This window comes from Euleptes europaea, chromosome 8 (assembly GCF_029931775.1).
Source record: "Euleptes europaea isolate rEulEur1 chromosome 8, rEulEur1.hap1, whole genome shotgun sequence".
Lineage (NCBI taxonomy): Eukaryota > Metazoa > Chordata > Lepidosauria > Squamata > Sphaerodactylidae > Euleptes > Euleptes europaea.
Window position 1 is genome coordinate 13,231,455 of NC_079319.1, and position 21,660 is coordinate 13,253,114.

The following is a 21,660-nucleotide window of genomic DNA, read 5'->3' on the forward strand; positions in this document are numbered from 1 at the left end:
TGAGCTTCTTCACCTCCCCCAGATTCTGCCTTCCCCGGCACTGATCCCAAATCTCCAGGAATTTCCCAGCTCTGGAAATTAGGCCTTTGAACCCTCCCTTCGGCCCTCTTTATCCAGCTCTGATCTGATGGAGAGACAGGCCCCGTCGATCAAGCTTGGGGTTCTGAACAATGGACAGTTCCAAAAGGGTGGTAGAGCATCTGCTTGGCATGCAGAAGGTCCCAGGTTCAATCCCCGGCATCTCCAGTTAAAGAGACTAGGCAAGCAGGTGATGTGAGACCATGGAGAGCCGATGCCGGTCTGAGTAGACAATACTGACTTTGATGGACCAATGGTCTGATTTAGTATAAGGCAGCTTCATGTGTTCAAACAGCTTCCAGCCTGCTTTACCATCATGATTCCTAACCCAGGGAATTCTGGGGATTGAAGTTCCATTGGAAGAGACAGGGGAAGATTTCTTGGCACCTCCACAATACCAAACACCATAGATTCATAGAATCATAGAGTTGGGACCACCAGGATCATCTAGTCCAACCCCCTGCACAATGCAGGAAACTCACAACTACCCCCCACACCCCCAGTGATCCCTACTCCATGCCCAGAAGATGGCCAAGGTGCCCTCCCTCTCATTTCCTTGTTGGCAGTCTCTACAGCAGTTAAAGTGGTGGGCAGAAACAGGAGAAGATCTCTTGGCACCTCCACAAAACCAAGTGCCATAGATTTCCTTGCTGGCAGTCTCTACAGCAGTTAATATGGTGGGCAGTAACCTACCATTTCTACTGATCAGACGCAAAAGGCGCTGGGGTGGTCGTGGGATGGAGCGAGGTGGGACCAGGAGTGGAGATCGATCCTCCTTCCACAAGCACAGCTCTGCGGCTGGGAAGGGAGCAACTGTCCCACCACTCTCCAGAAAAAAAGGGGGAGAAACCTCTGATAGCAGACGGGGGGGGGGGGGGGGAAATGTGCAAAGCACCAGAGGTTACAAGGAGTTTATCTAATAAGTTGTAGCTACTCCAAAATTTTACAAAATAGTAGTAACAACAAAGGTTCAAATAAATTGCAAAATATGTATTACAGTATATAAATAATGAGCAAATGCAAAAAGCAAAAGCTTTGATAATCTAACACAGAACCGCAACAGTGACAGGTCTGCCGGCTAGTATCCCGTTTCGATATCCTTCTTCAGACTGTAACCTTGAAATTCAACAACGAACAGAAGTATAACTGATTCAAATATCACACAATAATGACATATAACTTTGTTTACAACAGGTTACATGGGACTTACTGTAGCCATCATCAGAAATGAGGTAATTATCCTTTATGACACATAGGTCTGTAATGATTAAAATAAAATACATAGCAATTAGTAAACATAAAGATAAAATGGAAACTCTCCCATGTTACAATGCTTACAATGTGAGACAACGAAGCCATAAATTCAATTAACCTGTGCAGTATACAAGGCATATAAACCTGGGTGATGCAATGCGCTCCACTTCATCCCATAGCCGTCTACACTGCACATGTTAATTGAATTTATGGCTTCATTGTCTCATACTGTAAGTTTTTTAATTGGGTTTGGGAGACTTTCCATTTTATCTCAATGTGCCTTTGTTTACTAATTTCAAGGTTGAATTTCAAGGTTACTGTCCGAAGAAGGATATCGAAACGGGATTCTAGCCAGCGAGTTGGAAGGGACCACCAGGGTCATCTAGTCCAACCCCCTGCACAGTGCGGGAAATTCACAACGATCCCTCCACACACACACACAGTGACCCATACTCATGCCTAGAAGATGGCCAAGATGCCCTCCCTCTCATCATATGCCTAAAATCATAGAATCAGCCTTGCTGACAGATGGCCATCTAGCCTCTGCTTTAAAACCTCCAGGGAAGAAGAGCTTACCCCCTCCTGAGGAAGCCTGTTCCACTGAGGAACCGCTCTGTTAGAAAATTCTTCCTAATGTCTAGATGGAAACTCTTTTGATTTAAGTTCAACCCGTTGGTTCTGGTCTGACCTTCTAGGGCAACAGAAAACAACTCGGCACCATCCTCTATATGACAGCCCTTCAAGTACTTGAAGATGGGTATCATATCCCCTCTCAGTCTTCTCCTCTTCAGGCTTTGTTGTTACTACTATTTAGTAAAATTTTGGAGTAGCTACAAGTTATTTGATAAATGCCTTGTAACCTCTGGTGCTTTGCTCCCCCTCATGGGCAGTCTTTAAGCAGAGGCTGGACAAGCAGGGGTGCTTTAGGCTGACCCTACATTGAGCAGGGGGTTGGACTAGATGGCCTCTATGGCCCCTTCCAACTCTATGATTCCATGATATAATGAGATGGGGAAAGCTTCACCTAATGCTAAAGCTACACAAGCAGCGAAAGAAAAACCAAGCGCAAAGCTGAATGTTAGTGGCTATCAAAGACTTATGCACAGACACACACACACAAAGCGTGATTCGGAGTTTGAAAACGCCTTAAGAGTATTCAGATAACCGGCTTGTTTAGACCAATGCTTGCGTTTGTGACATCTCTTTCGTACACACAGAGCTGTTTGAAAAGAGGAAGGGGGAGAGAGTGGGGGGACAGAATCCAGTCCCTCTGGAAGAACGCCAAGCCTAGGACAACCTATGATGAAAGTTCAAACACAACCTAATTTGGTTTAATGAACTAAGCATGGAGGTATTGAGAAAGGATTGTGCAACCGAATGCTTAGCTAATTATTGCGAGATCAAATAACTGTTGCCATAGTTACTGCACTGTGTTTTCCATAACCGCTTTTATCTCTTCCATAAATCAGGGTGACGCAACCGGTATAAAAAGTTTACTGTAACATGACTATTATGTTGTGGAAGGCACTTGGCGATGGCCCACCTGGGATTATGGTTCTGTTCCCATCTTAAATTGGGAGGACAATAAGGAGAGAGACAGATTGGCTTTGCTTGACACTGGAACAGCTGCAGGGTCCCCCAACTAGAGCCCTCCCTTTATTAGTTATTGAACCAATCACTTGAAGACACCAACAAAGGGGTCTTTCCCCCCTTCTTCTGTTAGTGTGAGCAACAGCAGAGAGAGGCTTTGGCAAATTCTCCCAAGATGCACCTGTTGATTGCGACATGACCATCAAGATAGAAGAAGAAGAAGAAGAAGAAGAAGAAGAAGAAGAAGAAGAAGAAGAAGAAGAAGAGGAAGAGGAGGAAGAGGAAGAGGAAGAGGAAGAGTTGGTTTTTATATGCCAACTTTCTCTACCGCTTAAGGAAGAATCAAACCAGCTTTCAATCACCTTCCCTTCCCAGCCCCAAAACAGACACTTTGTGAGGAAGGTGAGGCTGAGAGAGCTCTGAGAGAACTGTGACAAGCCCAAGGTCACCCAGCTGGCTTCCTGTGTAGGAGTGGGAAAACCAACCCAGTTCACCAGATTAGCCTCCGCCGCTCATGTGGAGGAGTGGGGAATCAAATCTGACTCTCCAGATCAGAGTACACCGCTCCAAACCACCGCTCTTAACCACTACACCACGCTGGCAGGGTAACCTCAGAAAATGGCAGGGCAACCTCAGTATATTTACACCCTCCAGAGTCCACTGGTTTCAGTGTACCTAAAAGGGTGTAACTCTGCTTTGGACGAGCTAGATTTGCGTCCAGCAGCATCTCAGAGACCAGCAAGATTTTCGGGGTATGAGCCGACGCTCCTTTTGTCAGGTGCCTCGGCTGACGTTCCCCCATGGAGATGTAGGTTTCAAGAGTTCTTTCCTCGTGCCTCAAGTCATTGGTAAAACCAATATGACATGTGGGGGGTCTGCATTGGGAAGGGGCAATCGCTAGAAATTGTTGATTTTCTCTGGATCCCAACCTATTATCCAAACATACTGAGGATCTTTTGAATGTAGCTACTCAGCTTACTTCAGATGGTGGAGGAATATGGATTGGCCTTAGCTGATGACCTGAAGAGGTCGTATTGGAGAAGTCCTGGTCCTAAGATATCCGGCATGTTCAAGTAGCATCTCCTCCCATACTGTCCATCCTACCAGTTAAGATCTGCTTCCCAATCCGTGATCGGTGGTGTAGTGGTTAAGAATGGCAGAATCTAATCTGGAGAACTGGGTTGGATTCCCCACTCCTACACATGAAGCCAGCTGGGTGATCTTGGGCCAGTCACTGTTCTCTCAGAACTCTCTCAGCCCCACTTACCTCACAAGGTGTCTGTTGTGGGTAGAGGAAGGGATTGTGATTGTAAGCCACTTTGAGATTCCTTGATGTAGAGAAAAGTGTGGTATAAAAACCACCACCACCTCCTCCCCTCCCCATTCCCCTCTTCTTCTTCTAATGTTTCCAATAGTATTTCCACATTTTCCATAAGTTGCAAAAATCACTGGAGGTTTTACCTATTTAATTGGGATATGATGCCATCAGAAACATACTTTTAAACAATTTCCCCTATACTGAATGACATACTGCTAACAACCATTTATTAGTCCCCCTCATTTTGCTACTGAAATAGATTCTAAAATGTCTCTTTCCCATTTATTTTATACTCCCATTTCAGAGTATCTGATGCCTGAATACAGAAATGCATCTGGGCCTTTAAAACCTTTTGTTTAACAGACTGCACCAGACAGCTTTCCCGACCTGTTCAAGTTCCTTGAAAACACTGCGTGATTAAATACGTTTATTTAAAAAGAACCATGCCTAACCTGACACCACGATAGCTTCGCTCCAGGTTTTGTTTTTGGTTTTTGTCAGGGTCACAAAAGGCTCCTTAGCACAGGAATCTATAAACCATGACAGTAGTATTCCAGTCCTTAAAAGGCCGCCCAACCTAGAGCATGTTGCAGAAACGACTGTGGAGGTCAGCAAGGCATGCTCACTCCTGGCTAAACTGGACACTTCCAGGCTCGGGAGCAGCTGGAATATTACAGCTGGGGAGGAGGTGGGGCATGGAGAAGCACCCCCACCCCTGCTCTCGTCAGGCACTCAGAATCACTGCCAGAGCCACGATACCTCATAAGAACATAAGAAAGGCCATGCTGGATCAGACCAAGGCCCATCAAGTCCAGGAAGCCCCCAAACAAAATGAAGCCCCCAAACAAAATAATGCAGCAGCATTATTTTGCCTGAGTTAAGAACATAAGAAAGGCCATGCTGGATCAGACCAAGGCCCATCAAGTCCAGCAGTCTGTTCACACAGTGGCCAACCAGGTGCCTCCAGGAAGCCCACAAACAAGACGAATGCAGCAGCATTATTTTGCCTGTGTTAAGAACATAAGAAAAGGCCATACTGGATCAGGCCAAGGCCCATCAAGTCCAGCAGTCTGTTCCCACAGGGGCCAACCAGGTGCCTCTAGGAAGCCCCCAAACAAGACGACTGCAGCAGCACCATCCTGCCTGTGTTCCACTGAACCCGATATATTAGGCCTGCTCCTCTGATCCTGGAGAAAATCGGGATGCATCATGACCAGTATCCATTTTAACTAGTAGCCATGAATACCCCTCTCCTCCATGAACATGTCCACTCCCCTCTTAAAGCCTTCCAAGTTGGCAGCCATCACCACATTTTGGGTGATGGCTGCTGATGGCTGCTGACCTCCCAATTTCAAACCTGATTCTGAAGGGGGAGTGCAACCCCATCTAAGAACTGCATCGCCTCCCTAGAACCGAATGGAGATAGAGCTCAGCAGAATGTGCACAAAGATGACCCTGGCAATTCAGATCTCTAGACCATGTCCTTCTTCCTTCTCTATATTTATCGGCGGGTCTGTTTCTCGTTTATATATGAAAGCTAACCTGCCGTTAGATTTCTCTCTCGCAGGAGAGAACAGGCTTCCTCGGGAGGTGGTGGGCTCTCCTTCCCTGGAGGTTTTTAAGCAGAGGCTAGATGGCCATCTGTCAGCAATGCTGATTCTATGACCTTAAGCAGATGATGAGAGGGAGGGCAGGAAGGTTTGCGTCAGTGTTTGGCTCTCAGGCCCTTTCTTGCATGCCCGGGGTAGTGCCGATTGCCACTTTGGGGTCAGGAAACAATTTTCCTCCAGGCCAGATTGGTCAGGGATCCTGGAGGGTTTTATTTTTATTTTAAATTTTTGCTATCTTCTGGGCATGGAGTAGGGGTCACTGGAGGTGTGGAGGAGGGGAGATAGTTGTGAATTTCCTGCATTGCGCAGGGGTTGGACTAGATGACCCTGGTGTTCCCTTCCAACTCTATGATTCTTTGATTCTATGAAGATGCAGTAAATTAGTGACAGTGAACACTTAGACCTTATAATGCTTGCCAAAATCCAAGCCACAATTATTGTCTGGTCTTTAGACGCTTGCTGGGAACGTGAGGGGTGGAGGCATGGGGTGGGGGGGGGAATGCATGCAGCAGCAATGGTTTTTTAAAAACGTTTCTCCCACTACAAATGGCGGCAGGCAGGGTGCCAGTGCAGCCATATTTGATGCCTTGGACAGTTTTTGCCTAGAATCTGAAATGGTCTCCAGTAGAAATGAAATAATCTCAATCACTTGGGGATGGGCTGTGGCTCAGTGGTAGAGAATCTGCTTGGCATGCAGAAGGCCCCAGGTTCAACCCCCAGCTTCTCCAGTTAAAGGGTCTAGGAGAATAGGTGACGTGAAAGACCTCTCCATGAGACCCTGGAGAGCCGCTGCTGGTCTGAGTAGACGATACTGACTTTGATGGACCAAGGGTCTGATTCAGTATAAGTCAGCTTCATGTGAACTTTTGCAAAAAAAACAAAACAAAAACTATGAAAATGTGTGAAAGCCTTAGGAGTAAAAAAAAAAAAGGGGGGGGAGGAATCCAGCAGAGTTATTTTTTTTAAAGGCAGCAGTAGGAGGAAGCTATTGCTTAAGATCTCTGAAACGCCAATGTAGGGTCACCAGGAAACTATCAGGGGCCAAGATTTTTCAGTCTAACTTCCACATTCATAAAGTAGCTCCAGTAAAAAGGCTGACTAATTTATAACGCTGTTACATAACTTTAAGCGGTGACAAAATCAGACTCTGCAGACTTCCTTTTGGAACCACGATCTTCCTGGTTCAGGCAATATTCCTGGCTCGGTTCATTAACAAAGTGTGGAACGTTCCTTCACTGTTACAGCGCAAGGGGTCTAACGGATATGCAAAGTTGGCTCCTGCTAAAAATCAGTTGGGGGGAGGGGGGAAATAACTCCAGCACTATTTTTTTTTGTTGCTTCTCTGTAAAATAAACAAAAACAGCAAGCACTGAAGGATGTTACTCTGCCGCTTACACAACAACAACACCACAACAACACAAGCCTTTATTGGCATATAAAAAGGAAGAACACACATTCGGATAAAACCGAGTACAAATCAATAAAACCATCCCAAATCAGCCACTAAGGAAAGCTACATACCATCCACAATACCTGATTGCTAGTTGTAAATAACTTGCCACTGATTCAATTATTTTTGGGTTTTGTGTGGTCATAAGATAAGATGTCCTTATTTCACCAGAGAGCCATTCCCTGTTTACGAACAGTGGGTCAGTGGGCTGGGTTCGGCTACAAGCATAAAAGCAACAGTTAAAAAGGACATGCACAAGGGATTCAGTTTCACCATTCCTGCAGGGGCAAACTCTGTCCGCAAATGGGATTTTATTAAATCTTCCATATAGCAACTTACACACATACGTGCCATCCGAGTCGCAACCCACTTATGATATCCCCAGCAAGGGGCGATGGAAAAGCAGAGGTGGTTTGTCGTAACCTTTGTTTGCAGAGCCTTGGTGGTCTCCCATCCAAGTACCAACCCTGCTTAGCGTCAGATCCCACACCGTGCTGCCTTCCCCTCCCGCACTGATCCTTAGAAATAAGATCCTTCTCTTTTTGAAGAATGACAGGCGAGGGGGGAAAGCTAAAACAGTTTAGCTTTGGAGTTTGAAGCCAAGAGAACACTGCCAAGGAAAACAGATAATTGCAGTCATGTGTACTCGATTAATATATATATATATATATATATTTGGTTTCTCTGTAAAACAAACAAAACCAGCAAGCACGGAAGGATGTTGGGAGTGGTGGACTCTGATCTGGAGAACCAGGTTCGATTCCCCACTCCTCCACATGAGCAGTAGAGGCTAATCTGGTGAACTGCATTTGTTCCCCCACTCCTACACAAGAAGCCAACTGGGTACCTTGGGCTAGTCACAGTCTCTCAGCCCCACCTACCTCACAGGATGTCTGTTGTAGGGAGGGGAAGGGAAGGTGATTGTAAGCCGGTTTGATTCTCCCTTGAGTGGTAGAGAAAGTCGGCATATAAAAACCAACCCTTCTTCTTGTTGTTTGTTTGTAAAGAGACATAGAGGGGCAAGAGATCCAAGCCCCCTTAACTCCAGATGTGCATTTGACTGGTTGCTGAGTGCTGAGGAAAAGGCTCTCTGAACATGCTCAGAGGCACTTGGTATTGCACTGCATGGATCACAGTATGCAAAACAGGTGGGGCACTTTCTGCTAAGAATATAAGAATGACTTTGCTGGGTCAGACTCAAAGGTGCATCTGGTCCAGCGTTCTGCATCCAACAGCTGCCACGCAGATGCATCTGAGAAATTTACAAGCAGGGCACAATGATGATACCAATCCCGGGTTGTTACCATAGCATCTGGTAATCTGAGATACACTGTTTCACTACCAGGATAATGCAATTAGATATCATTAGCAATAATACAGGTGTTCATATTCTCCAGCAACTTGTCTCAACCTTTTTTTTAAAGTCAGGGAAACTGATGCCATGACCACGGCTATTGGCTATCAGTTCTGTACTTTCATCATGCGCACCTGCAACCAATTAGAAGGAGGAGGAGGAGGAGGGTTGGTTTTTATACCCAATTTTTTCTCTACCTTGAAGGAGTCTCAAAGCGGCTTACAATCGCCTTCCCTTCCCCAGTGTGGTGTAGTGATGGAGTCTGATCTGGAGAACTGGGTTTGATTCCCCACTCCTCCACATGAAGCCAGCTGGGTGACAAGTCACAGCTCTGTTAGAGCTCTCTCAGCCCCACCTACCTCACAGGGTGTCTACTGTGGGGAGGGGAAGGGAAGGTGATAGTAAGCCGGTTTGATTCTCCCTTGAGTAGTAGAGAAAATCGGCATATAAAAACCAACTCTTCTTCTTCCCTCCCCACAACAGACACCTTGTGATTTAGGTGGGGCTGAGAGAGTTCTGAGAAATGTAGTTTTGCAAAGACTACAATAATCTCCTCACTGTATGGCCAGATTCTACAAAACACACCCCGGGGTAAATTACAAGCAGCTACAGAATCCTATCCTATCCTATGGCAAACAGTAAACTGTAGCTCTTTCTCCAAACCCTTTCTGCAAATTCTTCTATCCCCAATAGCTCAGGGTTTGCCTTAGCTCTTCTTCAACATAACCACCTGATGCCCTTTTGCTGACAATCTCAGCAAGTTGTGTCACAATGTCCTCTCCAGCGCAAGATCCCAGAGAGCCAACATGGCGTAGCAGTCAGAGACCGTGGCCAGTCTTGGACCAGCAGAGTGGTCCCCCCCCCCCGCCCAGCCAAATCACCTAGCATTCATTTCCTTGCATGTAAAGAAGGAACAGGAGTCAAACAAGATCAAAGATTCAGCAGGGAAGATAAACAAGGCAGGGAAATTCTATTTGCAAGGCAAGCTGTGAATCTAAATACGTGAGACTGAAAAATGGGCCTCAGGGAGGCCCAGAAGTCTATTGGCATGACATTACAAACTTTCTCATCCCCACCTGTGAGTTGTGCTTTTCATGACTTAAGGGAGAAGGAACAGTGCCGGATTTCCTTCTGCGGATTAGCCTCAAAGCAAGCCTAGGCAATGCCTGTCCCCTGAATCTTTCTCCCGCCACCGTTGCTTTGCTTATGGTTGCATCTGTTGTGAGATCCAGAACTGGGACAGAAGCTTTGTTGGCTAAACCTGGGGCTAATGAGCTATCCAGAACCAGTTGTGTTCAGGTGTTCTGTGCTCCTAGGAAGCAGGGAGGGATAAAAAATATATACTAGACAGGTGAAAATGCATGGTCTATTAGCCTCCTTTATTCCGTTACAGCCAGGATTCAGCCAGGATCGAACAAACGTTCAGCGAAACGCATGCGTTCAATCCTGGCTGAAACAGGGAATAAAGGAGGCCAAAGCGACCATGCGTTTTCGCCCAATTGTCTCCAATCCCATCTCAACCAATGAGGTCAACGCAGACTCACTGAGAGTTGAGTTAAAGAAGAAGAAGAGTTGGTTTTTATATGCTGACTTTCTCTACCACTTAAGGGAGACTCAACCTGGCTTACAATCACCTTCCCTTCCCCTCCCCACAACAGACACCCTGTGAGGGAGGTGAGGCTGAGAGAGCTCTAAGAGAGCTGTGACTAGCCCAAAGTCACCCAGCTGGCCTCCTGTGTAGGAGTGGGGAAACAAATCCAATTCACCAGATTAGCCTCTGCCGCTTATGTGGAGGAGTGGGGAATCCAACCCTGTTCTCCAGATCAGAGTCCACTGCTCCAAACCACCACTCTTAACCACTACACCACACTGGCTGGTTGTTAGTGAATGGGGACTATGCAAACCCAGGAAAGAAATAAGAACCACAAGGCATTTTATATAATTTTTACTTGCAGATTTGAAAGTGGACGAGGAACTGTTCTGATTTCACCTTTCAAAACATGAGCTAGAGGTTAAGTGAAACATGGCTTGACTGTACAAATATGGATAGGATGGTGGAGAGACGAAGCCACTCAGTTATTTTTGCATATGCCCAAAAAAGGTAGCATAGGAGATGTAGGAAATAATCCAGTGCCATCCTAAACATAGTTAAATAATTCTAAACCCATTTACTTCAATGGACTTTTGTTTGGCTGTCGAGTCGCAACCAACTTATGCCGGCCCCATAGGGTTTTCAAGGTAAGAGACGTTCAGAGGTGATTTGCCATTGCTTGCCTCTGAGTAGCAACCTTGGACTACCTTGGTGGTGTAGTGGTTAAGAGCGGTACTTTGAAGTGGAAGATTCTGATGTGGAGAACTGGGTTTGATTTCCCACTCGTCCACATGAGCGGCAGACACTAATCTGGTGAACCGGGTTTCTTTTCCCACTCCTCCATATGAAGCCAGCTGGGTGACTTTGGGCTAGTCATACACTCTCAGCCCCACCTACCTCACAGGGTGTCTGTTGTGGGGAGGGAAATGGAAGGTGGTTGTAAACCGGTTTGATTCTTCCTTAAGTGGTAGAGAAAATCGCCATATAAAATTCGGCATATAAAAACTCCTCCTTCACCATCCAAATACTAACCAGGGCAGACTCTGCTTAGCTTTCGAGATCTGGAGAGATCAGGCTAGCCTGGGCTATCAAAGTCAATGGACTTAGAAGGGTGTAACTCTGCTTAGGATGATGCTCACGGGTTGGGATCCAAAGGTCTGCTTCCTCAACCATTCAGGGCAATCCTAAACAGAATGCCCACGTCTCCCTTGCATTTAGTGGGATAGCCTGATTTGTAACATCACCCTCCGTGCAGTTTGACAAAAAAGCTTTCCACACGGCATGAAGAGATTGTTTAAGAAACTCAGGTCAAAAGCCCTCTGAATTAGGAATAGCGGGACAACCCACACAAGTTTACTCTAGAATTGATGAGGAGCAGAAAGGTCGTTCTGCTGGATGTCCCAAAAAACTGATCAGGTCTCAGGATTACCTTCGGAGCACACGGGGCTTTTGCCATGTGGTACTGTCATGAATGAACACATGATCACACATGAAGCTGCCTTATACTGAATCACATCCTTGATCCAGTTTGTAGAGCATCTGCTTGGCATGCAGAAGGTCCCAGGTTCAATCCCTGGCATCTCCAGTTAAAGGGATTAGGCAAGTAGGTGATGCGAAAGACCTCTGCCTGAGACTCTGGAGAGCAGCTGCCAGTCTAGGTAGACAATACTGACTTTGAAAGGCCAAGGGTCTGATTCAGTAGAAGGCAGCTTCATGTGTACTCAGACTGGCAGCAGCTCTCCAGGGTCTCAGGCAAAGGTCTTTCACACCACCTCCTACTTGATCCTTTTAACTGGAGACGCCAGAAATTGAACCTGGGACTTTTTGCATGCCAAGCAGATGCTCTACCACTGAGCCATGGCCCCTTCTCTGATATTTTGCTTGCCAAAATATTAAACACGGGGGACAGGTGGGGATTTTTCTGGGCCCTGGACCCAGCAAGTGTAAAAAAAATGTCAAAGAGGTTCATTGATGTCTCCAGCGTTCGGATTCCTAAACCGAAATGTAAAATTTCAGGAAATTTTGAAACCATGGGGGAAAGTCCTGTTTATTTCCCCTCAGTTTTCTCTCAGGAAAACATGGGAATGTTGTGAAAAATTAAAATCTGTGCAGCGTTTACATTCCAATAAAACCTAATTTGATGCTTTAACAACATAAAATGCATAATTTATACTCTGGCATGTATTAATTGTCATATTATTAATTGTCATATTTGAATGGTCATATTATAATCTGGCATGTATTAATTGTCATATGTATTAATTGTCATATTTGCGTGGGTGTGTAAATAATGAAAAGTATAAATGGCTTAGTTTTTGCCAAGCAAGACAGCAAATACATTCAATACTGATATGATTGTGAGAGACAGAGAGAGAGAGATCAGGGTGGTTCAGTTCTCCCCCAGGTTTTCCTATTTTTCGATCGGAAACACTGAGGAAAAAGCTCTCATAGGGCGCTGTCACACATGCCGATAATGTGTTTTCAATCCTCTTAAAATGCATTTTGCAGCTGGATTTTACTGTGTGAAATGGCAAAAATCTACTGGCAAACGATCGTTAAAGTGCATTGAAAGAGGACTGAAAGCGCATTATTTGGCATGTGGGAAAGTGTCCATACTGTTATACATTTGAAGAAAGTAAAACCTTATCTTAAAATGCATTTCACTCAATTCAAAGAAAAGACATTTCATAGGAGCTTTCTTTTGTGCTTCTGAAAAATTTCCAGGTTTTTTCACTGGAAAAATAGGGGTGGGCGGGAAGTCCCTAGGAAAACAAGGGGGGAACCCTCCCCCTTGGCCTTTTTCCCAGGCCTTTGCATCTCTGGGAGCCCTGTGGCGCAGAGTGGTAAGCTGCAGTACTGCACTCCAAGCTCTGCTCACAACCTGAGTTCGATCCCGACAGAAGTCGGTTTCAGGTAGCTGGCTCAAGGTTGACTCAACCTTCCATCCTTCCGAGGTCGGGAAAATGAGGACCCGGCTTGCTGGGCGTAAAGGGAAGATGACTGGGGAAGGCACTGGCAAACCACCCCGTAAACAAAGTCTGCCTAGGAAACGTCGGGATGTGACGTGACCCCAAGGGTCAGGAATGACCCGGTGCTTGCACAGGGGACCTTTACCTTTTACCTTTTTGCATCTCTATTTCTAAATGGATGTGTTGTCAGTAAGGAAGTTATCTGATCCGGTTAATATTGGCTATCCTTCTTAACCCAATATCAGGTGTGTGTTTTTTAACGGGAAAAGGCAACCTCGCTAACTGTACATACTACAATTATCATCATGCAAAGATGAAATGACTAGTGCTGAGTTTGGGTGGATTCTTAAAAAAAACAAAAATCAAAATTCTGCATCGGTGTAATCCAAACTCTGCAAGAAGGATTTCTGAACTCTGTGACCTATATGTTCTGTGGTTTTTCTTATTTTGCATAATTTATAATGCTTTTGGTACTATTTTGCATAATTTTTTCTGCTTCTGCAACTCACAAGTGCACAGATTTACATACAGCACCAAAAACTCATCACTAGAGATGTTCTTCAACGACTCCTGTAGCATATTCACAATAAGGGCTAGAAACATGTTTTTAAGAGAGAGAGATGGAGAGAACTCTGCAGCTGTTACAGTGTAGTTTTTCCCAGGTAAACAAGTTCCATACCACTCAGAAAGCATTCCTCGTAGTGTTTTACTTAAAATCCACTTTGCAAAGATTTGATACTTCCTCACCTAATTAGCTTTTAACCAAATCTAGAAGATTTTGCTGACCTACTTGCAAATCTAACAGCATAATCCCCAAATCCCACAGTTATGCAATCTGTGAGGGATTAAGTTTTTGCCACGAGAAAGTCTGCATTTGTTTAAAACTCAGTAAAATTCTGCGGTTTAAATCCAGTTCATTGATTAAATTACATTCATAAAAACACTGCCTCTTGTCCCCGCCAAAGAAACTCCCGCAGATGTACATGATGATATAAACTTTGGCCCGAAGTTAAGACCACAACATATTTGCACTGTGGTCTTTTCTGGAAAAGCTATGGCCTTTGAGATTTTGAAGTTTCCACAAAGGTATTACTTGCAAGACATTCAGAGAGTGTCCAATGCAACTGAGATTTTCTTTTTCCACTGCAGGTTTTATAACAACTGCTGCGAAGCTTCAGATAACAAAACCCAGTAACATTTAAAATGCAGAGGACAAATTTATGTTTTCTCAAAGGGTGGGGATCTGAATTCACCAGACAGCAGCCTAGGAGCTGGACTCAAAGGGTTGCCAACTCCAAGTTGGGAAATTCCTGGAGATTTGGGGGTGGACATAGGGGAGGGTGGGGTTTGAGGAGGGGAGGGACATCAGCAGAGTATAATGCCATAGAGTCCACCCTCCAAAGCATCCATTTCCTTCAGGGAAACTGATCTCTGTAGTCTGGATATCTGTTGTAATTCCAGGAGAACTCCAGGTCCTACTTGTCTCTGGCATAGTGGTTAAGAGTGGTAGACTCTAATCTGGAGAACCGGGTTTGATTCCCCACTCCTCCACATGAAGCCAGCTGGGTGACCTTGGGCTAGTCACAGTTCTCTCAGAACTCTCTCAGCCCACCTCTCAAGGTGTCTGTTGTGGGGAGGGGAAGGGAAGGAGATGCATCAACAGAGGCATAACATCCAAATCACGAGATGTCATAGTGCCGCTGTACACTGCATTGGTCAGGCCACACCTGGAGTACTGTGTGCAGTTCTGGAGGCCTCACTTCAAAAAGGATGTGGACAGAATGGAGCAGTTGCAGAGGTGAGCAATGAGGACGATCAGCGCCCTGGAGACCAAGCCCTACGAAGAAAGGCTGAGGGAGTTGGGAATGTTTAGTTTGGAGAAGAGGAGGTTGTGGGGGGGGACATGATTGCTCTCTTGAAGTATTTGAAGGGCTGTCACTTACAGGAGGTCAGGGAGCTGTTCCTGTTGGCAGCAGAGGATAGGACCCGCAATAATGGGTTTAAATTGAGGGCGGAAAGGTACCGGCTGGATATTAGGAAACATCTTTTTTTTTATAGTAAGAGTTGTTCATTGGTGGAATCAGCTACCTAGGGAGGTGGTGAGCTCCCCCTCACTGGCGGTCTTTAAGCAGAGGCTGGACCAACAATTGTCAGGGATGCTCTAGGCCAGTGGTGGTGAACCTATGGCACGTATGCCAGAGGGGGCACTCAGAGCCCTCTCTGTGGGCACGCGTGCCGTCGCCCCAGCACAGAGTTCGCCTGAGTTCGTTACTAGAAAGCCAGAGGGACGCGGGGCCGGGCTGCTCCCCTCTCCACGCGCCTGAGGGCATTTCTCACATCACCCGCCCCTCTGCCGAGCAGCCCAATGGGAGCACTTCCTCCCTCCCCTGTCACATGCGGCAGGAAATCTACAAGGAATTTTCTAGCATTGTAGCAGCTGCAAAGGTGAATTTTAGTAACAGATTTTTACAGTTCCGTAAGATGGAGACCACCCTGTGTTTTCTTACTTCTCCAGAGAAAGCCAAATTTGAAGAACTTGATCTTTCCTATACTGGTTAGATTTAGGAAATCTAGAAATGGAGCTATTAGAATTTCAAGAAAGCTCTATCTGGAAAAATGAATTCTATGACCTGCGTGAAACACTTGAGAAGATAGAAGGGATGACAAAGGACAGCATAGTTAGTTCTGAAAATGAAATCCTAAAGTGTGGAATTCTCTGCCAAATAATTTTAAGTCAATGAAAGCACTTGGGATTGCTTTCCTTACTTTGTTTGGATCATCTTATGCTTGTGAGCAGCTGTTTTCAGCTTTGAATTATACCAAATCTGACACCAGAAACAGACCAACAGATGACTTGAGTGCTGCATGTGTTGCTCTCAAACTTACAAAGTACGAGGAAAGGTTAGACAAATTATCAGCATGCACACAACAGCAAAAATCACATTGATCGTTCAAAAGCATGCCAAATGCAAACTTTTACCTTTCAATAAAAAGTTGTTTGTATCATCGGCTGTTACCGCACTAGGTATTCCCAGCAATGTATTAAGAGTTTGGAAATGTTATAAAAAATACTGTTCGCACTTTGTTTGGCCCCTTTAGCTGTGAAGACGTCTTCCAACCAATTTTTAGCCGTAGTATCCAAAAACCCTTTTAAAGCGATGTTTTTTATAACATTTCCAAATTCTTGATACATCACTGGGAATACCTAGTGCGGTGTCAGCCATTGAAAGCGCTGTTATTGTGTTTTTCTTTTAAGACAAAATATGTTAATGCATGAGTTGTTTTTTCTAAACTAAAACCTCAGTATTCAGGTTAAATTGCCGTGTTGGCACTTTGCGATAAATAAGTGGGTTTTGGGTTGCAGTCAGGGCCCTCCGTCTCTAAAGGGTTCGCCATCACTGCTCTAGGCTGATCCTGCATTGGGCAGGGGGTTGGACTTGACGGTCTGTATGGCCCCTTCCAACTATATGATTCTATGAGATTGTAAGCTGGTTTGATTCTTCCTAAAAGGTAGAGAAAAACAGCATATAAAAACCAACTCTTATTCTGCTTCTTCTACTACCTGGAGGTTAGCAACCCTAGGCTGGGGCTATATTTTGTCCCTACAAACCTATCCCCTCACAATGTGTCCAAAAGGGGGGGGGGATATAAAGTTGTAGGGTTTTCTCACAACTGGGGAAGAGGGTAGACAGAAACTTTACCTTCGGCCCTCACAAGTGAAACTGTGGGCAAAGCTTTTGCCACACCTTCATGAAGACCTGGCCGGGCCCAGATACAACTGCTGCAGGGGCCTGATTCAGTGCCGCAGCTTTCCCTGATTAAGATAACAGGGGTTGAATGAGGAAAATTACGCTGTCTGGGATGAAGTGGGAAAGGTGTAGAGGGAAGAAAGAACTACAGGGAGGTTCAGAGCAACCAGGGCACCCCTATCGCGGCTCTCCATCTTGTCTGAGACAGCATTTTGCTGTAACTAGCAACGAACAAGCAGGTTTTGGGTGAGAGCTGATGGAGGATAAGAGATATGACGGAGTGGCGTGTTTAAGTTAAGGGGGGGGGAATGCTTTCTTCCGAACGTGACACGGGGTGGGAAGCTGGAAAGGGCGTGTCAAAGAAGGAAGGCTTCAAAGTTGGAAGCACATAATGAAGGAAACTGAAAGCCGACCCCTGGCGCAAGATAACAGTTTCGGCTGAGAAAAGAGACATTTCACAAAGCGCTCATAAAATATTGTGAAGGGCAGAAGGCAGGCTTGGCATTTGATGCTCTGAATGAAAATGGGATCGTGGGAGTTCTTTAGCAAGGAACTAGAGACAAAAGGGAACAGACTGTGGGAAGGCTGTGTTAAGCACTTTTAATTTCCAGTGATAGCAAGGAGAGATTTAAGCACACACGCAACTTTCCTTTTAAATTCACAAGACCTGTAATCTTGCATTAAAGGTAAAGGTAAAGGTCCCCTGTGCAAGCACCGGGTCATTCCTGACCCATGGGGTGACGTCACATCCCGACGTTTTCTAGGCAGACTTTTTTTTACGGGGTGGTTTGCCAGTGCCTTCCCCAGTCATCTTCCCTTTACCCCCAGCAAGCTGGGTCCTCATTTTACCGTCCTTGGAAGGATGGAAGGCTGAGTCAACCTTGAGCCGGCTACCTGAAATCGACTTCCGTCGGGATCGAACTCAGGTCGTGAGCAGAGCTTGGACTGCAGAACTGCAGCTTACTACTCTGCATTACCTTTGGCGAAACTGTGGTTGTAGTAAAATAGCTCCATCTCTATTAGGTGCAGACCTGTACAGCATTCAGTCTAAGGGTTGGATGCAGAGGAAATTTCCATTAAAGGAGGGGGGCAATTTTTTGCCAATTTCCCCCTCCTACTGCAGACCTTTAACTTCCCTCCCCTCCCATGTTGCTATTATGGGTCCCATGTCACCCAGGAGTAAGATTTCAGGGGGACGTCTGGGGCTTCAGGGAGACAGGGTTTGAAGAAGTTCTGTTCAGTTGACAGAAATCCCTTCTGTTAGGACTGCCAACCTTCGGGTGGCACCTATTGATCTCTCAGAATTACAACTGATCTCCAGACAACAGAGATCAGTTCCCCCTTGAGAAAATGGCTGCTTTGGAGGTTGCATTATACCCCGTTGAGGTCCCTGCCCTCCCCAGGCTCCACCCTCAGATCTCCAGGAATCTCCCAACCCAGAATTGCAAACCCTACCTCCATCAGCAGAGACTTTGTGTGGGCTTCTATTCCCGGCATAGCTTTCTATGACTCTTATTGTGTAGTGTTTTTGTTCTCCTCTTATATAGTGTAAGATTAATCTTTAGTCTTTAGTATATAGTGATAGCATGTTAGTCTTCAGTATATAGTGATAAGATACGATTGGTGCATTTATATTCTGCATTCTATAAAGGAATTTGGCATACTATTGTGGTCTGCGTTGCTGATACATTCTCTCCTTTTTTTTGTTATTACCTGGAGGTTGCCAACCCTAATGTAAAGGCCCCAAACATATTCACTGGGCAAAACAAGGCCCCAATTGTGTTGAGAGCCCTGTACATATCCATGTAGGACGTTGACTCCTTGAACGGTACAGATTTACATTGTTGGTAGAACTTGCCAACCCGTTGCTGCCCCCTCCTTCCTTCCTGGCCGGGTGTTTAGCGTCCACAAAAATATGGGTACACATTATGTGTACCCAGTTACCTTTATTTTGCCCTACCCCTTCTTCCCTTCTGTACCCATTTATATAAGTTAAAATTAATAAAAATATTTATAAAAAAATATATATGTGAAAAGGGCCCAGTAAGAAGTTCGATTCTTGCCCCTCTCAGAAAAAGCCAGGGGTCTCTGCCTTACACTAGCAGCTATTTCAGAGCATTATTTCCTATTTCAGGGGACAGGAGCAGTTGTGGAACCCCGGCAAAGCAAAATACGTCGCCTAAGTTCACTGCTGAACCACCGTCTGATTCATGCTTGAGTGTTCATCCGCAGATTGAATGAAAGGGCGGCTGCAGATTGAAAAACTCACAGTAGAACTTTCCTCGTCACCTCGCGTCACCTCAGACAACTGCTTTTTGGCAGAGCCGGTTCACACATTCAGCTGCGAGCCACCAAGGGATGAGTAATCAAGTGACACATCATCGCAGCAAATACACGGCTTTGCTTCTTTTTTTTTGGGCGGCTTTTGTTGTAATCTAAAAGCCGGCTTTGGGCACCCACACCCCAACCTCATGACTCATCCCACTCCGGAATCTGCAACGGTGACCGTGCACACCAGCGTTGCAAGCCGATTCGCTCCGGACTGAATAACTGGAATCCCAATAAACGTCTTTGGAACGGATAATACAGCTCGTGCATTTCCAGACTTTCAGCACAGGCAGCAAAAGGTGAAAATGCCTTCCCTTTCGTGGTGTCTGGGCAGGTTATCTGTGACAGTGCCCACTTCTGGGTTTCCTGGAACTCACTTCCTTCTTCCCAAATCATCTCTTCGTGAAAGCAAAGAACCAATTCTGGCTTTGGTCTACCTGCCTGGAGGCAGGAAGCGTTTCAGAAGAGCCCGGGAGGTATTGCCTTTGCATCTGCAGGGAGCAGCCATTCAGCTAGGGTTGCCAACCTCCAGGTACTGGCTGGAGATCTCCTGCTACTAGAACTGCTCTCCAGCCGATAGAGATCAGTTCACCTGGAGAAAAGGGCCGCTTTGGCAATTGGACTCTATGGCATTGAAGTCCCTCCCCTCTCAAAACCCTGCCCTCCTCAGGCTCCGCTCCAAAAACCTCCGGCCAGTGGCGAAGAGCCGACCTGGCAACCCTAGAAACAACTCATCATTGGACCAAGCTTGGCCTGGAAACTGCCTCCATTTTGTGGTTAGCCGTGGCCCCTGCCCCCTCCCCTTGGAAGCCTGTTCTCAAAATCTGAAGGTGACTAAAGGTTCAACAAAGTTGTGGAGCCCCCGTTTTATACTGACGGATTAATTAATTCCCCCTCCCCCGACAATCTAATTCAAAGGATTTTATTTGCTGTATGTCTAAAATTTTTGGAATAATTTAACAGGATCACAGGTAATTTCATACATGGCAGCAAACCTAGGTTTTGCCACAGTGTAGCTTCACCAAAAAGCTACAGTCAGTCTCTGCTCCTAATTTATTGTATTTATTTATTTATTTCATTTATACCCTGCCTTTCTCCCCATCAGGGAACCAATGTGACTTACATCATTCTCCTGTCCTCCTTTCATTCTCACAACAACAAACCTGTGAGTTAGGTTAGGCTGGCAGGTGTGTGACTAGTCCAAGGTCAACCAGCAAGCAGAGGAGGAGGGATTCGAACCTGGGTCTCCCAGATCCTAGAATGACACTCTAACCACCACGCCACACTGTCTGATGTACCCTGCAACCTGTAAGATGCACATGCTTAAGGGAGGGGCTGTGGCTCAATGGGAGAGCATTTGCTTGGCATGCAGAAAGTCCCAGGTTCAATCCCCGGCATCTCCAGTTAAAGGGACTAGGTGAGTAGGTGACATGAAAGACCTCTGCCTGAGACCCTGGAGAGCCGCTGCCAGTCTGAATAGACAATACTTTCTTTGATGGTCCAAGGGTCTGATTCAGTAGAAGGCAGCTTCATGTGTTATGTGAAAATACACGTTTGTCGCATTTATGTCTTTCAGTGCATACTTCTGAAATATTTTAGGTATATGCTGGAAGCCCTGGCCTGGATGGCCCAGGCTAGCCTGATCTTGTCAGATCTCGGAAGCTAAGCAGAGTCGGTCCTGGTTCCTACTTGGATGGGAGACCACCAAGTAGGGTTGCCAGGTCCTTCCTTGCAACCAGCAGGAGGTATAGGGAGGCGGGGTTGGGGATGGAGATCAGTGTCATCTACGTGATGACGTCACCTCCGGTTTGGCAGGTCAGCCCCAACTGGGGCTTGCCGCTAATCAGCTGTTTTTCCCCCAATCAGCTGTTTGGCACGAGGCAGGAGGATGGGGGCACCGCTTGCATCCTGTTTTACCTTCGTTGCTTCCCTCGTTCTGGTGGTCCTCTGGGGCTGCTTTTTTTCCCCGGCGCCCCAGTTGGACTCATGATGTCATCATGTCAGATGCACCCCCTCCTTTTCCCCCACCTGCTTCCACCTGTCGACACCTGAGAGTTGGCGGGCAACACGAGCAACCACTGGCAGATTGCCCGCCATAAGCGGGCACTTGGGAACCCTACCACCAAGGAATACCAGGGTCGTTATGCAGAGGAAGGCAATAGCAGACCACCTCTGTTAGTCTCTTGCCTTGAAAACCCTACTGGGTTGTGACTGGATGGCACAAGGTAAATGTGTGATGCAGCTGTTAATTATCTTGGGAGTGGAGGGGGGGGGAGAGAGAGTTTCCCCATTTATTCCCAGAGGTCTTCCTGAGCAAAACCAAACAGCAGTTGACACTTTTAAGCCGCAGCAGTTTCATGAGTCTCTGC

The 21,660-nt window shown here is 46.0% G+C and overlaps 1 protein-coding gene across 1 annotated transcript in view; it reads right to left on the reverse strand.

Moving 5' to 3' along the window:
• Window positions 1-21,660, reverse strand: part of NSMCE2 (NSE2 (MMS21) homolog, SMC5-SMC6 complex SUMO ligase) — a 222,108-nt gene that overhangs the window by 84,822 nt on the left and 115,626 nt on the right. The gene's annotated exons all lie outside the window — the stretch shown is intronic.